The sequence below is a fragment of the Panthera pardus genome, unplaced genomic scaffold (assembly GCF_024362965.1).
Source record: "Panthera pardus isolate Hobbes unplaced genomic scaffold, ASM2436296v1 HiC_scaffold_8, whole genome shotgun sequence".
In the NCBI taxonomy this organism is placed as follows: domain Eukaryota; kingdom Metazoa; phylum Chordata; class Mammalia; order Carnivora; family Felidae; genus Panthera; species Panthera pardus.
In genome coordinates this window covers 40,349,074-40,368,231 of record NW_026527013.1, presented here as the reverse complement: position 1 = coordinate 40,368,231, position 19,158 = coordinate 40,349,074, and the positions used below count along the sequence as shown (strand labels likewise).

The following is a 19,158-nucleotide window of genomic DNA, read 5'->3' as shown; positions in this document are numbered from 1 at the left end:
CAGCATTTTTATTTCAAGAAAGGGTATGCTCCCTTTTACTCTGGGTTTATATAGGTTGTGAGTATTTGTATTTCCAATATAAATTTCAGTTTGTATTAACAGGATAGTTGGGGTGACTTTGCCATTCGACACGCATGTTAACTCCTGAACACTATAACAGCTTTGTCAGAATGTGTTCAAGACTTTTTTCAGGCTCCCTGGAGAGCTTCAAAATGCCTATGACCATTGAAAACGCATTTCTTCTCAGTGGCACATTACCTGAAGCCAGTTTGAAGATGCATTATCTGTTACTCCCCTCATTTACTTCTACTAATGTCAAGTTGAGCAGATCCACTCTTGTCAAAAAGTTTAAAGCCATGGAAGTTCTTCCTTCTATCAACTCTGCCCTTAACTTAGGAATCTGCACAGGATCTACTTCTGTGTGAGACTCGCCATGGTTGGAAAAGCCTGTTACACCCCCCAAAAGAATGAGCAAACATGATCCATCCTAGAAATCCTCAGAACAGAGGAGCTCATTAAACAACTCTCATGAGTATCAAAGACCACATGAGTGGGTGCCTTAATTGTCGACTCCAAATCTGTAGTTTCTTTCACCTGCCCTCTCTTTGTTCACAGAGGGTTAAAGCTTTGTTATATCACATTACCCTGTCTTTGTTTAAGATGAGTTAAGAACACTACACCATGTCTGTAACCCAAAACAAGTCCAAAGGTGCTGCCTCTTATTTCATTTTTTTAAACTAGACAACCTGCCAAGCAACTCTAGGGATCTCCTGTAACCGTAGGAGTTTCCCAAGAACCCTGGGTGATGGGAGAAAAAAATATGTTGGGGAAAGAACAGAAGGGGACCTCAGTGACAGTCACGGGCCAGCAGAAGAACTAAGGCTTTGGGGTTGATGAGACAAGGAAGTGAGTTCCAGAGCTAGAGCTCAGGTGTTGACCAGCCCTCAAGGGGGTACCCCAACCTCTGAACCTCCTTTTTCCTTTTGAAAATGGGGATACAATTTTTTTCTTGCTTATCGTAAAGGGTGATGAGACTGTATGTTCAAAACACTTTTATGAACTGGAAAGTATCAAACCAACATCAGGGTTGGTTATTATTCTCGGACTTCCCAGAGCTGAACAGGGCTCTCTGTTCAGCTACCTGACAACAGGTCACTGGGGGAGCCGGCACTGTGAAAATGAGTCAGCCCTGCTAATCGCTTCAGAGGCATGCCAGTGGTAAAAGTCTACACAGTTCAGCAGATTAGATAGAAATATTAATTATGTCAATGAATCACGGCACTGCCTCATCTTCTGGGTTCGCATTATCATTGACCTATTTTTCTATGTTCTGTCTCTCCTCTGCCATTATCCTTGAAGAATAATCCGAGGCCTTGCTGTGGGCATGATGGGTTTTAGGTGCCAGTAACTATGCTGATATCATCTTTCACTGGCACAGGATTAATTTACAAATGAGACAGGGCTGCTCCCTACCACTTTCTGAGTTAGCTGAACAGCTGCGGGGCGGTTTTCACACCTGCTAGTGGAAAATCCACTTTGGTTGTATGGATCAAATTCTATTACGAAGAACTGGGGGAAGGAGAGAGAGGGTTAAGTTTTCTTTGTTGTGAGACTTCATAAAAAACTTTTTATATCAGAGGGGCTCCTAGATATCTATTTTTTTATTGAAATTTTTGTAATGTTTAATTTTTGAGAGAGAGACACAGAGCATGAGTGATGGAGGGGCAAAGAGAGAGGGAGACACTAAATCTGAACCAGGCTCCAGAATCTGAGCTGTCAGCACAGACCCTGATGCGGGGCTCGAACCCACAAATCGCGAGATCGTGACCTGAGCTGAAGTGGGAAGCTTAACCGACTGAGCTACCCAGGCGCCCCCTGGATATGTATTTTAATACAAAGATTTTTATTATTTTACATCTTGTAACTAAAAATTGACCCATGTAGTCAATGGTGAAAAAAAAAAATAGGAGTTAAAGACCATAGAGGGATAAAACCTTACTCAGATGTATACTGAATCTTCATAATGTATATAAAATATTTGAAGATGCAAAAGTCCCCTCGTATAGACTGATCCGTCATGAAATGACATTGCATGTCAGGTACATTGAAGTTAAACTTCATAAACAAATCTCTGTATCTGTTTGGTCAGGCATCTCCATTAAAGTGAATCAAACTCTACAAATGTTTCCTTAACATCTAAATCCCCGACGGAGTTTTTGTTTGTGATCTGTTCCCTTTCCCGGCCGTTTTCTGAGCGTGTTATATATAGTTTCAATCCATACCAAATGAAGGAAGCATTGATTAGACTTGATTTAAGGCAGCAAGTGATAAATGCAGCTGGAAATTGATTCATGCCTCTCAAGTGACTGGGGCACAGCCATCCACAGTTGACACAACTCTTGTGTCAAGGCTGGAGAAAACAAACAGGGAAACACATGTCAGACAGATAAATGACTTCGCTGTTTTGAGCTCTCCGTGGAGGCCATTTGTTTCCTAGATAAGGAAGACTGCTCTCCCAAGTCATGAAAAGATAAGCTAGAGGAAAAGGATGAATGTGGAGCTGGATGCCTAAGCCCTTGGGGAAAAACGAACAGAAAGGATTCACCTCTGGGAAGTCTTGCCACAAGGCTGTACTCGGTGGTACTCTGCTTTTCTCCAGGGGCGCTGCAGGCAGCGATTTTACTGTGCAAGCCTCCTCTGTCCAGCTAGGCCCGTGTGCTGGAGGCTATGTCTCCGGGATTTTAAGGGATGGCAGTGGTATGCCCTTGTCTTGTAAGTTCTTTCCAGGGAGACCTTTCCCACCTTCTCTCCTTGCGCTGAGCATTCAGGGGAAGAAGCACAGGAATGGCCGAGTGACTTGAGAGCCCAGCTCACAGGCCTCCAGCCTGAAGTTCCAGCAGTTTGACAACGGGCCCAGGACCCCTCTGAACACAGTAGCCCTCTTGCAACCGAGGGCCTCGCATCGAGCTTCTTCCACAGTATGTAGTAAATATTTACTGTATTTATGCTTTGTGTTTTCCCACCTTGACATGTTTGCTCATGCATCGCTTTCTCTTCTCCCTGTCAGTTTGCATAGCTTGACATCTCATAGCCTTCAAGGCCCCATTCAAATGCCGCCGCCTCCAGGAGGTCACCCTTCATTCTTCTTGGCTGGAAATTATTTCCCTCTTCTGAACTGCCACTCAATCAGGGCCAGGTCCTGCCAGGAGAGCCTTGAATCCAGGGAAAGCTAAAGGGATCAGCTTGGGGAAGTGGGATTCCTGCGAGGCTGTGCCCCAGGGCAGTGGGTTCCAGGTTCTTATATTCAGACTTCTATAAAATTAAAATTAGGAAAAACAAACCACGGTAGCATGTAGAGGGCTGCTGATGTAGAGCTGCCAACATTTTATTTTGCATATTCATTTGGCCCATGAACAACACAGAGGTCAGGTGTGTTGACCCCTCATGCAGCTGAAAATCCACATAGAACTTTTGACTGCCCCAGACTTAACTATTAGCCTACTGTTGTTCACCAGAAGCCTTACCAATAACGTAGTTAGCTAACACATATTTTCTGTTACATGTATTATCTAATGTATTCTTACGATAAAGTAAGCTAGAGAAAATGTTAAGAAGGTCATAAGGAAGAGAAAATGGATTTATAGTACTGTATTAAGTGAAAAAAATCTGTGTGTATGAGTGGAACTCTGCCTTTCAAACCCGTGTTGTTCATGGATCAACCATACAGTATGCTAGCCCAGCCAGTGCTCCGCTGAAATCATCCTTTTGTGAAAGCAGGTTACCATCAAAAAAGTAAAAGGACATTCCAAAATAAAAGTCTGTCCTCTCAATTGAACATATTTAGCTTCAAGAAAAACTTCTCCCTGAGAACCAGAGTTACTGCTTTGGTGTCTCTATTTCCAGTGTTTTTTCTTACTGTGTATACTTATACAAATATATACTCACATTAAAAAAGAATTAGAATCATGCACTATATAAATTTTATATCTTTTTTTTAAAAAAAAACTTTTTAAATGTTTATTTCTGAGAGAGAGAGAGCAGGGGAGGGGCAGAGAGAAAGGGAGACAAAGAGTCCAAAGCAGGCTCCAGGCTCTGTGCCGTCAACACAGAGCCCGATGCAGGGCTCGAACTCACGGACCGCGAGATCATGACCTGAGCCAAAGTCCGACGCTTAACTGACTGAGTCACCCAGGCGCCCCAGTATCCCTTCTTTTCTCTTAACATCAGGTCGTGAGTATTTCCCCAGGTCACTGAACAGCCTCCCCAAATAGGACTTTTCATAGCTGCATCAATAGGTCTTACTGCAATGGAAGAAATTCCTCTCCAGTGTAAATAGAATTAATCAGAATTTTCCTGTGGTGCAGTGTATTTGCCAAGCATGGATGTCTAGCTGACATAGGTTGCCTCCTCAGCAGCTCTTCCTCAGCTGTGGTACAGCAGCAGCCTAGTGTACTTTAAAGACAGTACACCTTTGGGGCACCTGGGTGGCTCAGTGGGTTAAAGTGTCTGACTTCAGCTCAGGTCATGATCTCAAGATCCCTGAGTTCGAGCCCCGCGTCCAGCTCTGTGCTGACAGCTCAGAGCCTGGAGCCTGCTTCGGATTCTGGGTCTCCCTCTCTCTGCCCCTCCCCCATTCGTGCTCTTACTCTCTCAAAAATAAATAAATGTTAAAAATAAAAGACAGTACACCTTTGAATTAGAGAGGAGACTAGACTTTACTAACCGCTGTCACACGTTGAGTCACTGCCTTGTGCCAAAGTCTGTGTGAGGCTTCTCTTGTTTTAAGCATGTCAAGCAGGACCTGTCTACACTTTAGTTCTGTACCCACAGACCCACCACTGGAGGAGGCTCTGCTCTTAGCTGACTGGATTGAAGTTGAACTTGACCCAAGGACAGGCCGGGCCTTCTGTGGACCTGGAAAACTTGACTGAAGTGACTTTGGCAGCACACTTGAACCATCAGAAATTTTTAAGAAATACTGATACCCAGCCTCCACTATATACAGAATCTCTTTGTTGTGTAATGAGGCAAGAGCCGGGACAATCAGATTTGTGTTCTCAGAGATTTGCAGGGGGAAGTGCAGAGCAGATCAGGACATTGGCAGTAATTGCTGAGGGTGAGAGATTCATTGAGTCACGATGTGGGTCTGGAGTCAGTCCTGCAGACTCCAGAAGGAGAAGTATGAATTAGAAGAATGTGTGTAGTGGAGAAAATACCAAGGAGAGGGTTATGGTCATGGCAAAGAGAGTGGCTGGGCACCCAAGGCTGCAGACACGTGCGGTTAAGTCACATTACTCTCTAACATGAAGATTCAAACATTTCTGCCCTGAGGTCCCAGAGCAGCCTAGAATCCCTGTGCCACCCTTTTCTTGTCTCAGTTCCATTAGACTTGACCCTGTGACTGTTCTTACTTGTGGAGTTCGGATGGCATCCATTTCCCATATTGCTGATCAGATTGGAATCCTTTCTTATAAAACAGGAAAATTGACCAAACTGCTTCCAACAATAATGAGCGTTTATTAGTTCATGAAAGAAGTCCAGCAACAGAATGGATTTCAGGAGACACTTAACCCAGCTGCCCAACCATGTGACCAGAGCCCTGTTTCTTGGAGTTTTCTCTGCTCTCCCATCCTCAAATGGTTGATTTCATCCCAATTTAGATATGTCTCATGTCCCAAGGTGGCTGCCAGGATTCCCTAGAGCTACCTACTTCTTGTTAACGTCCACGAGAAAAGTGATTAGCTGTGTTCCAGCATCCCCAGCAATTGTCCTCGTTTTCAGTCTAATTAGATCGGTTTAGGTAAATTCAGAATCATTCACAGTTGGCCAATAAAGTGGAATGTGCTGGGTGGTTTTGTCTCAGTCATGTGGCCACCCATGGTGCTGGGGTTAGCCATTGCCGTGCACTACTGAGCTCGCTCTACAAGGTGAGAGAGCTCATCCTGAAGAGGATGCAGCGTTCACTTGGAGGCCGCACTCTCCCCAGACTGCTCCTAGCCACCGACAGCCACAGCCAGGTGCTAGAACTGGGCCATTCCTGCCTCATGTGGGACCCTTCCCACAGGCTCTTTGCTCTAGGCTCTCTGCTGTCCTTCCAGACTTTCTGAGGTTGCATGGCTGGTGGTGTGGAGTCTCCCTCCCTCCACAAATGCCAGTCCTCGCTGCCCTGGGCCTTCCTCTTCTACTCCTTTCCTCTCCTCGTCCTTCAGTGAGTTTGCACTTGTAATCCTTTCTTGGCTTCCCATTCCCAGAAGACCCACCTGACACACCCTGATTATTCAAACTACCCTGAACGAGTTTCTGATTTTCACAAAGGAGATCAGCTCAAACATACTTTACCCCACAAGTGCCTGAGAGGTGGAGGTTATTCCCACAAAACAAGAAGAGGAGACCAAGGCCCAGTAACTTGCCAGTCACCCATGTAGCCAAAAGGCAGCCCAGGGTGCAAACCCCATCTTCCCCTTGGAGGCCCGGCTCTTCCCCTCATTAGGTGCAGCCCTTTGTGGAGCCTGGTGAAGTGGCCTGAGTTCATCTGGCTCCCCTGGGGGGGGGGGGGGGGGGCGGATGAATTCCAGCGCGTGTCTGCTCTAGTGGGCTTTTTTCGAAGCATTCACCCCAGGGGGCGGGGTGGGGGGGAGTCAGGGACTAGGGCTGTGCTGCGGGTGGATGAGCTGAAACCGTCGTTGTCTCTCCTACCGCGCCAGCGGCGGGACCCACTGCCACCGTGTCGTGCTTGGACACTTGACAGGTGACACGTCCACAAGAGTCGACTGGACGTCCACAGGAGTGGCATCCTTTGCACAGAAATCAGCCCGGCGCGGTGTTTAACAAGGAAGAGCAAAGGCACACGCCGCTCGAGCGGGCCGGCAGAGCCACGGCGCGGCGGCAGCAGGCGGCCCCCCCACCCGGAGGCGATCGCGGTGCCCCTGCTCCCTCGGGGCCGGGCGTGGGTGGGAGCGCCGGGCGTTTCGGCGCGCCGCAGATCAATGAGGATGCCTGTTCTCCCTTATGCGAGCCCACCCCCTCTAATCCGCCGCATTGTCCACTGACGTGTCTAATTATGTGTCTTACAACCACAGAACTCCCCCCAGAGTAGCGGGGCCCTTCTGGCGGAATGAGGAGCATGATTGCTCCATCTGTTCCTCGGGCGCCGGCCGGAGGCGGCGGCGCGCGCTGGAGCTGACTGCGCGTGCGCACGAGCGGGCCGGGGGGAGGGTGGGGTGGGATGGCCGCCGAGCGCAGGTGCCTGGAGAAAGGGGATCCCAGTGGCAGGTGTGGATGCCAAGCTCGCCGCGGCGGAGTCTCTGTTTAATTACTGTCGACTGAGGGGGCTGTTTTATTTAAGATTTATAGGAGGCAGGTTCAGATGGAGTTCTGAGCCGAGCTCGAGAAGGTAGCAGCCTGGAAGCTGCTGGGGAGAAGAGACACCTGCGTCTTTCATTGAGCATGGCACACTCAGAATTTCCTGATATGTAAAAAGAATCACTTGGAATTTGGGGAGGCTCTAAGGGAGGGGTCAGCACCACCCCGTTCTCCCCCTTTTCCCAAGCTGACTAAACTGTTGTTGTTTGTGATCTTCAAATCACAGGCGTATCATTCGGCTCCCAGTAACACTGTGCGTGCGGAGATCTGGCCCGAAGGGACCATGAAAGTATCACCTGGAGAGGATTACACAGAGAAGACCAAAAATGGGCCAAATATCAGCTTCCACGTGCCTAGCCCTTTACAGTTGGCAAAAGTGCTTCTGCCTTGCCTCGCTTTCAACAGGGACAGGCAGGAGTGGCCCCATTTTGAAGGGAGGAACCCAAGAGGCACTCAGACTTTTGCAGGGTGAGGACACAGGGCAGTGAGATTCCAGGAGTCATGAAAGATCTCTGAAGAAAGGATAAACAGGAGTTGGTCAAGTAGAGGGTGGTTGGGGAGGGGAGAGTGTATCCCAGGTGGAAGGATGTGATGAGTGAAGGAACCAGATTGCTTGGGATGACTGGGATGGAGAGGAGTGTTAACCCAAATAGAATATTGGAAAGTAGCTCAAAGAAAGCCACATAAAGCTGTGGACCCAGACTCAGGTGTGGATCATATAAAGAAAGGGCAGGGAAGACAACCCAGTACCAGTACCACAGTAACCAAAAAGCAATTGAGTATTCACTGGAGTCCTTTGTGAATTTCATCGCAAAGCACAGCAAATATTGTCAAATCTTCTGTTCTCTCTTGCATAACCTCACTCTCTTGCTCTCTGTCACTGTTTTATTGTAGTCACTGCCCCGAAAGAGTCCTCTTTCTCCCTCCAGACTTCCTCAGTCTCTCTCTCAGACTCTACCTACCATCACTGGTTTCCTTCCTCCCCCCCTCCTTCTCTCTTTCTGTGGCTCTGATTTGGATCCTACAGTATCTGTCTTCCCTCCTGCCACTTTAGATGGCTTAGGGCAGGAATGGACCAACTGGCACTCTAAGGTCAAGTCCATCCTGCCACCTGTTTCTGTGCAGCTTTGCAAATGGACTATATATTTTATTTTTTAAATATATTTTAAGCGGTTGAAAAGAACTTGTACAAATTTGTTCTCTCTCTTGTTCTATAAATACCTACAAAATAGCTGTGAGCTGGCCTCTTGGCCTACAAAGGCTAAAATACTTTACAATTGGCTTTTAACAGAAAAAGTTTGCTGACCTCCCAGGTTAGGAGAAGTAGGAAATGGATACCTCTCCAGTAGCATCTTGGACACCAGGCCTAGGGCTTCTGGGATTTTCCAAACTGTCCTGGAGGAGGTTTTGCAGGAATGGCCCTTTTTGCAAAGCCCAGGAAACAATAAACTGAGAGATTTCATATTCCAGAGATGGATAACACAGCAGGTCAAGCCTGTCTCAGTGGGTTATTTTTGACCAAGAGGTAAAAAGCCTACCAGAGATGCCTTTCCAGAACATGTAACACATATAACCATATAACACATTCTTCTCCCACTTTTGGGAGAATACCTTTATTGCCTTTTATCTTGGGAGACCTTTTCTTGTTTTATTTTTTGAGCATTTTAAAAAACTTATCATCCTAAGCATCTTCCCATGATCACCTGAGTCACCTGTCTGGAATCCTCTCAGGGAAGCCATTCCTGACCTTCTCTGTAATAATACTGCTTATTCCCTGCCTATCTTAAGGGCTGATTGTACCCTGTAAATCTGTCATAGGGTTGGATCCAGGGCCCAGGTCTGGCCAATCAAAATTTCTGTACCTCTGGCCGCAATTATTGGTTCAGGGATGGGCAGATGAATGGACAGCCAATGAAAGTCCTCTTCAGAACTTTGACCAAAGCTATTAGAAATGATGCTTTTCTTCTCAACTGGTAAACTGGAAGGAAGCTATTTGTGAGCTGTTGATGTTTATCTTTGCAATCATGTGGGTGAAATCTTCCTGGAAAAGGAATATCCTATACAAGAAAGCAGAAATGGGGAGAAAGAAGGAAGGAGATAGAAAAGAGAGAGAAAGAGAGGGAGAGCGAGAGATCTGATATCATATCAACCTCAGCGTTCAGCCATTCCTGAAGCTAGTTCAACCCTGGATCATTCCATTACCCAAGCCAGTAAATTGCCTTTTTTCTTTTTTTAAGTCAAGCTGACATGGGTAGGGTTCTGTTACTTGTATCCAAATACATCCTGAACAATGCAGGGTTTTACCAGGCTCCTTGGTGTGTTGGATGCCTTCCTTTGGTGCCCACAGCCCTTTTTGTCATGTAATTTTCTGTGCCCTCGGGCTCTGACTCTGGACTTAGAGCAAGCTGCTTGGACCGCCAGGATGTTTGCACATGTGATGCATCAACAGTTTGCAACTCTCGGATCCCTTTTGCCATCGTGTGAACAAGTCCAGCTTAGCTTGTGGGATGATACATAAAGCCCAGATGAGCTGTGCCCACTGAGGCCCCATAGACCAGCCTGCCCAAGCTTCTCTGGAAGCTGACAGTAGCCCTGAGAATGAGGCCTGCCAAAGAACCACCTGGCTGAGCCCAGCCCAGACTGCCAGCCCTAAGAATTGTGAGCTAAATAAATGATAGAGGTTTGAAAACACTTCAGTTTTAACATGGGTTGTTAGGCAGCAAAAGCTGATACACAACAAAAGGTGGAAAAGGTATTTGAAAGGCACTAAAGGAGCATAGCTTATCACCCTGTGACCTTTTGCGTAGATAAGGAAAACAAGAGGCTGTGGTATTAAGCTTAAACCAAGACTGGCTCTAGATCGCCAGTACTTAAACAAGGAGCCCACGGCATTTACTGAATCTGAGCCGAGCCCTGCAGGTTGAGAAATCCGTCTGGCACTGTCACCCATAGCCATTCTGGGCAGTACACTGAGGTCATCATGGCCAGCATAGGACGAGGGATCAGGCTGCACACCTAACAATTCAGAATTCCTCCTGGCCATGTCCTATGGTTATGATAAGAAGAGTCGGAAGGCAGTAGCTTGCTGAACACCTACGATATTCATAATACAGCAACCATTTTTTTCTTCTGTAGGTCTGACTTAGTGTGCTCATAGTAAGTCTCTCTAACTTAGTACACTTTTATTCTTTTATTAAGGTTATTTGCCACCTATAATTTTTCATTTTCTCCTTATGTGTGATTATTCATATCAAATCAAATATTTTTTTTTATTTTTATTTATTTATTTATTTTTAATTTTTTTTTCAACGTTTTTTATTTATTTTTGGGACAGAGAGAGACAGAGCATGAATGGGGGAGGGGCAGAGAGAGAGGGAGACACAGAATCGGAAACAGGCTCCAGGCTCCGAGCCATCAGCCCAGAGCCTGACGCGGGGCTCGAACTCACGGACCGCGAGATCGTGACCTGGCTGAAGTCGGACGCTTAACCCGACTGCGCCACCCAGGCGCCCCTCAAATCAAATATTAAAATACCACCACTACTACTCAGGATGGCTCACATGTATTGAGTACTTATCAGTATCACCCTCTGGACAAAGGGTCTATAGGCCTGGTCACCTCTAATCTTCCCGACAATCTGGGGAGATAGGTGCTGTCAACCCCAGTTTACAGATGAGAAAACTGCATCCCTCGCTCAGGTTCACAAAGTTATTAAACATCGCAATTACAAATGAAGGGAGACTGATTATACGAGCTAGAGAAGGGGGGAGGCTTCCTGATAGACGCACTTCACCTGCTGTGAAGACAGATCAGGATTTCTCACCTACTAGCTCTGTGACCTTGGGCATCTTACTAAGCTTATCTGGGCCTCCATTTCTTCTCCTGTAGAATGGGAGTCATAATCTCATCTTTCCAGGTGGTTGGGGGAAAAAATTACATGAGAAATATAAAGCTCCTAGCACAGCATTAAACCCACAGTTGGACCTCAATCCCTTTTCTTTTTTCTTCCACCAGAGGAGACTAGATCGTACTGATTTATGGTGATTTTGTCCAAAGGAATGTAAATTCCATGAGAATGTGGGTTTTTTGTTATTTTGTTTACACTGTATCCCCTGCCCTACCACAGGGCCTGACGTATCATACACACCTAATGCTTCTTCAGTTGAGTTCTGTACTTCTGTGAGCCTGTGATTCTGTGAGATGTGACCAGCAGTGACTTCCTAAGGGCTGGTTGGGACCAGGAGGTAGAGGAGATCAAGGAGCAAAGCTTTGCAAGGAGGTGGAGAGAGATCGACTCTTGCCTCATTCAACAGCCCTCCGGGAGCCAGGCCGAGTGGCTTGCCGTGTTGATAAGAAGCACTCACCACCCATCCTGGGGAAGTGGCTTGTTTATTGCTGGAGATCCTGGAAGAGGGTCCTAAGCACAATCAGTGGATGCAGCTTCTCCCCTCCCCCCCCACCCCCCCCCCCAAGCTTGTCACGGCCTCTGCCCCGGAGCCCCCACCCATCTGCACAGTGGCCAAGCTTGGAAAGAATTCTTCTTTGATGCCAACTATCAGCAGGGCTCTCAGAGGGTGTGAATTATTCATCGACAAACCCAGCACCCATCTGTCTCCAGTCGCGCTGCCGGCATCTCCCTGGGCCCAGAAGCTGCCCAGGGCACCTCCAACCCAGGCCTGCCTGTGGGTTCCTCATAATGAATTTTCGGCTGCCCTGAGGCTTTTGCCTTAATTGGAGAGATGATGGGGTAAGCAAGAGGCTCTAAAGTGTGCATTTGAAATCAATTTGCTTCTTGAAGTGGCATGAAAACCAAAGTCTAAAGGATGCCCGCTGTGAGGGGATTTCCCTGGTGCCACTCGGCTAAGTCTCTGCTAATGGCCTGTGTTTAATGGCCCCTCGCATCTTTTGCTCTGAAGAGGTTGGCAGAAACTGTGATGGGGTGGAAGTGGCTTTGTGGGGAATGAGGGCCTTTCAGTGGTGGAGGGCCCACAGGGTGCAGCCTCTGAGAATCAAGGTTGGAAGATGGGGTGGCCGCGATAGCTTGCACATGCATGGTGGCTGCTCCAGCGGAGGTGGGGGGGACCTTAAGGGGCTCAGCAGTAAGATTTCAGAGATGTGTAAAAAGAGGTTAAGTTGCCTGTGAACTCAGCCTACTTCCTGAAATCTCTGGAGGAAACAGCCTATCTGTAGGGTAAGAGGCCAGAGGGAGGAAGGCCTATGGGTTGGTGGTCGTGAAGTCTCTTAATTCTAAGGAAGAAGATGTTATTTGTGTACATCTTTAGTGACCAGTGACTGACTTTCAAGTCTGCATATCCAGGGTTAAAAAAATAATAGGGTCCTCACTGGAAGGTGTATACAATAGTAAAGAGTTCCCTGAGAACTAACAATAGTTGTAACTATTGACATATAGCAAGCCATTTCAAGATGTTTATTGGCCCTAGTTACTCTTAGTTTTAGAACCTGACCCTACAGGATATATTAGATCAAACCTTATAATGTACCATTATCACATATATATATAATTTATATATATTATATAATACATACCATACATATACATACATATTGTATATTATATATCATAATGCATCCATATCAATATGGAGATGTATTCATTTATTTATTTAAAGGAGTGCAGTGGCCTGCAACGTTTTTTAATTTTTTTTAAGTTTATTTCTTTTTGACAGAGACAGAGTGCGAGCACGAGCTGGGGAGGTGCAGAGAGAGAGGGAGACACAGAATCCAAAGCAGGCTCCAGGTGCCGAGCTGTCAGCACAGAACCTAATGCAGAGCATGAACTCAGGAACTGTGAGGTCATAACCTGAGCCAAAGTCAGACGCTTAACCGACTGAGCCACCCAGGGATCCCTGCATTTTTTAAAAATAATTTTTAGAATTTGCTTTTGAACTTATTTGGCTATGAACAGTCACTCATTTAATTTACTGTTGGCTATGTTTTGTAAGCAGTCATCATGCCTCCTTAGAAGTTCACGCAAAACAAGGTAACCAAATCATGAATTCCTTTCAGACGTAATAAAATCTTTATGAAAACAAAACTAGATAGTGAACCCAGTGGACCCAGTGTCTGTAGACATTTAATGAAACATTTATTCATCTTGTTTTTTTTTTAATTTTTTAATGTTCATTTATTTTTGAGAGAGAGAGAGAGAGAGACAGAGTGTGTGAGTGGGGTAGGGGCAGAGAGAGAGGGAAATACAGAATTGGAAGCAGGCTCCAGGCTCCGAGCTGTCAGCACAGAGCCAGAGGCGGGGCTTGAACTCACAAACAGTGAGATCAGACCTGAGCTGAAGTTGGACGCTTAACCGACTGAGCTCCCCCAGGTTCCCCACATTTATTCATTTTGATTTTGCATATTTTTCTTTGCATATTTTAGGCCCACACCTTTTATTCTTTCCTGGTCTCTAACATGTTTGTGAGAGCCGGACTCTGTGGCCACGTGTTGTCTGTTGTGCGTGTGTGTGTGTGTGCATATGTGTGTGTGTGTCCTAGTGGACAGAGCATCCTTGTCTGGGTGGCTGTGCATATGGGGAGCCGGAGGAAGTACTTTCAAGGGGTCTCCAGGCTTCCGGAAGTCTTATTTCTCACAGGTCTTACTGGCGGTTTCTCTTGGTCGCGGTACTAAGCCTGGCAGGGTGTGCGCTCAGGTAAGGAGGTCTACTGCTTGTGTTCAAATCAGCACCTCCAGGTGAGGAAGACCTGTTGCTGTGCTAAACCCACTAGGCCCTGCTAAGAAACCCAGGGACAGCTGTGGATGTTACCCTCGGGGGGCACAAGAGTCAAGAAATAAAGAGGGAAGGCTTGGTCCTCTCACCTGGCGTGAGGTCTCTCGGGGCCCTTGGTTCATGCATCACCTCACTCAGCAAAGGAATAGTAAGGAGCTGTTCTCATGCCCAACCTGCAGTGGGAGGAGGTCAAGGACAGATGGGACAGTGAGGTTTGTCATCACCACCTGGTCAGTGGCCTCCTCTCCATTAACATATTTACCTCTTGGCCCTCAACAGCAGTGAGCCTTCAACACTAGTTGGGGGCTGACCTGGCTCTGAATGTCAGGGGGCCCTAGGGACTCATGCCCATGGGTCCCAGTCAGGCTCTGACCGCTTCAGAAGTCTAGCATGAGGAACGAGGAGGGCTAAGTGTGAAAGGACATCTTGTGCCCTCGTGTTTGGTTGTTTGCTTCCTAACCTTATGCCCCAAGCAATCATATCCTCTCTTTCAGTTGCAGAAATGGAAACTGCAGAGAGTTGAAATGGTCGCCCCAAAGTGGCAAAGGCAGGATTTGAACTCAGAGCACTCACGCTCAAGCCCTGTTCTGTTTCTTCCACACCCCGTTTGTTCCTTGAATTCCTAGGAATGTTCAGACTGTCATGAGTATGTGTTGGAATTTCCGATATGCCTCAGAAATAGATTAGTGGTAAATTGTTCCTTCGTGAAGCCAAGCAGAGAGAAGTGGTGAATATGCTAATGGCTGCCAAGGGGCCTCTTTCCCGGGCAGAGATGCACAGCAGGAGTCGGGTGGGGTCTGAAATCCAGCCCACACGTCACCTGCCCATCAGTACCACGATGTGGACTTACTCAGACCAGAGAAGGGTTTCTTGCCAAGCTCTGCACCCCTGAGCTCACATCCACCCATGGATGCCCCTTAATAAGTTTTGCAAAGGCACTGCTTTGGTTTAGGTTTTCCTGGAAGCAGACCTGGAGAGAAATACTGCAGTGTGAGTCTTCTGGGAGGTGATCCCAGGAAGCACCGGTAGGGAGTAGGGAAGACAGGGAAGGGGTGAAACCATCCCGGTGTGCATCAAGATGGTTATCCTTGTAGATACATTTGGGGCACAGTAGGGAGCATCGCCTGAGTCATCCTACTGCCCCGTCAGTCATCATTAGGGCTGCTTCCCGGGGCTCCTCTGCCGGCCCTGCAGGCAGGCTATGTGTTCCAGTTGGCAGAAGGCCTTCCTGGAGGGTCACGGTTGTTTCTGATGGGCTGCTCTGACTGCAGGTGTGTGCACAGGGCATCCGGGCAGGGCGGGGAGAGCATCCTCTCTAGGCACCTTCTAGGTGAGCATAACTTCTGTTCCGCCGGATGTAATCAGCCGAGCTATTGTCTGTGACCTAGTCCCCATCCATCACCTGATACATCCACCTGTTGACGTTGTCCTCCCACAGTATAAACAGGGACCGCTTCCGGAAAAAAACCAAAACACCCACCACTGCTAAAACATAACTGTGACATAAAACTTCCTGACCCTGCAATCAAGTCTGGGATTTGTTCCTGGCTCTGATGTGTGTGCCTAAACCTGTGGCCTGGCTTCATCTCCTGCCCACCTCCCCACCCCCACCCCCCATCTCTTCCTCCCCTCTGCCTCTAGAAGCCCATAAGGAAATCCAGGTTTCCTGGCTTCCTGCCTTCCTGTTTGTATCCTATGGGCCTCCGGAGGGTTGGCAGGGAGCTGGCCCGGCACTGCTCACAGCTCAGGAGGGAGGCTTGCCAGGGGGCCGAGGCTCGGCTGGAGGTCCGGGGGCCTGTCTGGAAGCCCTGTCTGTCACACAGCTGTACATTCCCTTCCATGGTTTATTTACCGAGGGCGGACGGTGGACATTATGGGAGGTTGGAGCCGTGCTTGGCATGGGCCCCAGCAAAGCTGGATTCCTGCCTCTGCTGCCTCCCCAGACCTCAGAGTCACGTCCCTGTCAGCGCTCTCCCCGGGCCATCTGGTTCTGTGGTCTTGGGGCTTTGGCGTGACCTCAGAAAGAACAGAAGGAGGAAGGAGTCTGACAGAAGTGTAAAGAGCTGATTCAGATCAGAAACCCCCAGACGCAGAATTGTGACTATTTTAGTCTCTATTTCGTCCAGCTCTGTTGCCGTTGTTCACTGGAGGTTTTTGATGTTACTCTCCCGTTGCCACTTTCCGTGTTTGCCCCGAACAGAGACTGCTCCTGAGGAGGGGAGGGCTCAACCCTGTTGCTTCCTCTGTCACCGCCGATCTAATGAGGTGTAAATCCCACAGATGCCGCTCGGGGCGGCCGACGTAGTAATTTATATCAATTGGTGTGATTAGAGGAAGCCCTCAATCATCCCGTGGTGTCTCGTCGCAATCTGTCATAGTCGTAATCACATGAGCATCACCCTGAGTTTGTGCCGGGAAGAATACACTGCTTTCCTGGATTCTGCTCAAGAGCCCAAATATAAGATTGAGAGATGGGCCCAAGGAGGTAAGTCACACCCCTCCCATTTGCAGGGGGAGGCCACCTGGCTGAGAGGTCCCATGTGTCCCTGTGACCTGTTAGCCTGCCCTCACATGAACTTCCTAGAACGTCGGTGGCTCAACTGGACATGAAACCCCCAAGTGCAGAGTCTCTGGGTCCTGAGCAGAGAGAGCCCTAGGCTATGACCCAAGGGTGCCACCACCCTCTTTACCCTCTGCCTTAGTCTCTCCGGTTCTAGCTCTGCCCCAGGTATCCAGTGACGAGTCAAGCAGAAGCACCCCTACTCTCAGGAGATTTCTATCCCAGTAAGGGAGCCAGACTTTCAACCACTAGACCTATGGAAGGCTAACCTAGCCTAGGGGAGTTAGGAAGATTCCCTTGAGGAAATGACTTACCTGAGAGACCTCAAGTACCATAGACCTGGGGAAGGGGGAAGTCTGTGATTCCATCCAAGGAAGCAGCTGTGTGGTCCAGAAATGAGAAGGAACTTGCCTCAGGCAGGCAGCAGTACCGACAGGGCTAGGAGCAGAGGAGGAAGCTCATTTTGTCCGCCATGTTGAAGACTTAGAACTGTTAAGAAAAATTGTCCAAAACTTAGAAATATGGTAAAAAGGAAGACTATAGACTCTTTCAGTGTGAGACTAGAGCATTATCTACCAGGCCCACCCAAGAATGACTTAATTGTCTGTGGGATTGTACCTTTGTTTGATTTTGCTATGAACTGACTGGGGCTGATCTCCGGGAGGTTACATGTACGCTTGTCCTCTGCAGAGAAGCCAGTGCTTTCTGTCTCGTAGAAAAGGTAACCCCAGTGATGGTCACTTCATCACCGTGAAGGACGTTAGTCAGTTTTGCCTCCGGCTTGGAAGATGAGCAAGTCAATTAAAACTCACTTCTGTACACTTTTTGTGAGGGACTGTATCAAATGCTGCTGGAACCAGCTCTACAATATCACTAGTTCTGTCATTAATGAGTAAATCAATGTTTGACACATATTTATTCTTCATCAGTGTCAGAGTTGGGTTTTCAGAAATCACTGTCTTGAGGGCACCCCCATATGCATTGTAGCATTATTTACGATAGCCAAGACATAAAACCTTAGTGTCCATTTACCAATGAATGGTTAAAGAGAATGTGGCATATATATATATATATATATATATATATATATATATATATATACACACACACACATATACACAATTGTATACATACATTGTGAGTATCTACATATACACATTGTGTATGTATATATATTACACACACACACAATGGAATATTGTGCAGCCATATAAAAGAAGAAAATTCTCCCATCTGTGACAACATGGAAGGACCTAGAGGGCATCATGTTAAGTGAAATAATCCAGACAGAAAGACAAATACTGTATGATCTCACTTATACGTGGAATTTAAAAGAACCAAGCTTACAGGAACAGTGAACACATTGATGGCTGCCAGAGCAGGAGCTGGGAGGTGGTGAAGTGGGTGAAGGTGATTAGAAGGTACAAACTTTCAGTTACAAGATGCCAAAGTTCTGGATGATGTTACCTAAACTTACTGTGGTGATGGTTTTCTAATATATGTAAATATCATTATGTTGTACACCTTAAACTAATACAATATTGGTGGCTCAAGTTGGTTAAGTGACTGACTCTTGATTTTGGCTCAGGTCATCATCTCATGGTTCATGGGTTTGGGCCCACACCTGGCCCTGTGCTCACAGCTTGCAACCTGCCTGGGGTCCTTTCTCTCTCCCTCTCTCTTTCTGCCCTTCCCCTTCTCTCCCTCAAAATACATAAATAAACTTAAAAAATGAATATAATAATATAATGTTATATGTCGATTATCAATAGAACTGGGAGGAAAAAAAGAGTGGCATTTTCCTCATCAGAACATTATTCTTTGACAGAACTTTCTCCTCAGAGTGATAAGAGACTGTGGTGAGTTTTAAGCAGGCACCTGCCATGATCACAGTTGCCCAGGGACGTAGTGGTAATGTTCTTCTGAGGAAATGAAGAGACCCAACTCCTACTTTTTTTGTCAAAAGGTGGGGTGGCGGGGGGTGGGAGGTGTTGACAATTGAATTTGGCTTTCCCTTTTGGGACAAATAACTGGTTCGGTTGAGGGCCAATATGCTGTTCTTACCATCAAGTGTAGGTTTATTATAGGGTCTTTGTGCAAACAGAGGAGACTCTAATCATTGCGGTGTCCATTTTGTTAAGCTTTAAAGCTGTGGCTAATAATTTATTGTAATGGGATCCAAACTAATGAACTCCACTTACAATTGAAATGTTTTAGAAAGCTTTCTTTCCTCCTGGGTCTCCCCGGGAGGCCGGGCCCCGGCAAAAGTGGAACCACTCCGCCACCGGGCAGATTGCTCATCAGCTGTGTCAAGTGTCAGAAGATTGGGCCGTCTCTTTAAAGTGCTTAAAAAAAAAAAAAAAAAAAAAAAAAAAAAAAAAAAAAAAGAGGGGAAAATACCAGCATTCATTTCCATAAATTATTGAATATGAATTTAAAATCATCTAGTCGGAGAGGTGTTGAAATTACCCATGCTAATTGGCAAGTCGGGGAA

The 19,158-nt window shown here is 47.0% G+C and overlaps 1 long non-coding RNA gene across 1 annotated transcript in view; it reads right to left on the bottom strand.

The window, feature by feature from the left end:
- Positions 1-11,298: 11,298 nt before the first annotated feature.
- LOC109254495 (uncharacterized) overlaps positions 11,299-19,158 on the bottom strand; it is a 60,431-nt gene continuing 52,571 nt past the window's right edge. The window contains exons 3-5 of the long non-coding RNA XR_002074828.2: positions 16,979-17,153; positions 14,194-14,277; positions 11,299-11,766 (exon numbers count right to left, since the gene is read on the bottom strand). This is a non-coding gene — a long non-coding RNA (uncharacterized LOC109254495). The remainder of the gene's footprint in view (positions 11,767-14,193; positions 14,278-16,978; positions 17,154-19,158) is intronic.